Source organism: Puntigrus tetrazona, chromosome 2 (genome assembly GCF_018831695.1).
Source record: "Puntigrus tetrazona isolate hp1 chromosome 2, ASM1883169v1, whole genome shotgun sequence".
Classification (NCBI taxonomy): Eukaryota; Metazoa; Chordata; class Actinopteri; order Cypriniformes; family Cyprinidae; genus Puntigrus; species Puntigrus tetrazona.
The window spans coordinates 5,066,167-5,067,093 of NC_056700.1; positions in this window are offsets into that span (position 1 = coordinate 5,066,167).

A 927-nucleotide genomic window follows, 5' to 3' on the forward strand; every position below is an offset into this window, starting at 1 on the left:
TTCTTCCCAGCAGGAAACGCACAAAGGCTTGACCTTTGCTGAACGGCTCCTCGGGAGTTTCTTGAGGAGCAGCTCGGACTCAGACGTGACCACACCCTCGAGGGGATGATCTCTGACCGAGCGAGCCGCTTCCAGCTGATCTTCAGCTGTCCAGACGTTTCAACGGTCCTTTCGAAGAGACGCTGAGAAGTTGCTATAGAAAATGAGATCAAGAATAAACCGAAGATCGTGTTTGTGATTAAAAACGTTCAACTCAGAGTTGGTTGAAATGTTGTTTAATGCTAATACGGAGCCTTTAAATCGAAGGGCAGTAAGTAACCGGTGCTCATCACATCAACTTTAAACATCACTATTAAAATCCATGCCACGGGTTTATTTGATCGTCTTCTAGGTATCTCTGTAACTACATGTCAGCAGTAGTAACAGCAATCTGTCTGTTTAATATCTGCTGACACTTTACCTTGATGGTCCAACAACACATAGTCTACTTTAAGCAACTTGCAAGTACGTTAACTTATTAAGTGCATCAACTTAAGAGTGGATGACAGATGTTTTGGAGGTGGTTGGGGTGAAACACTATACTATAGTGCAGCCTTGTGTGGAGAAACCTAAGCATAATTGGTTTATACACTGTTTAAAGACAGACGTTTTAAGCTGCAGTTTGCGAAAAAAAAATATGCATGACTAAATGCCTAAATGCATTGAGTTGCTGCCATGTGATTAGAAATGTGCATTAATGAGCAGCTGGACAGGTGTACCTAATAAAGTGGCCGTGAGTGTATATGTGTGTGTTGTAACTCACCATTGAATAATCCTTTCCCTTCTGATCCAATAGAGACCAGCGAAGACTTGCTCTTGAATGCTGAATCGTTCCCTGTTTCAGTATGTACTGTATTCTCTGTCAAACGTGGACGCGTCCAGAGCTCA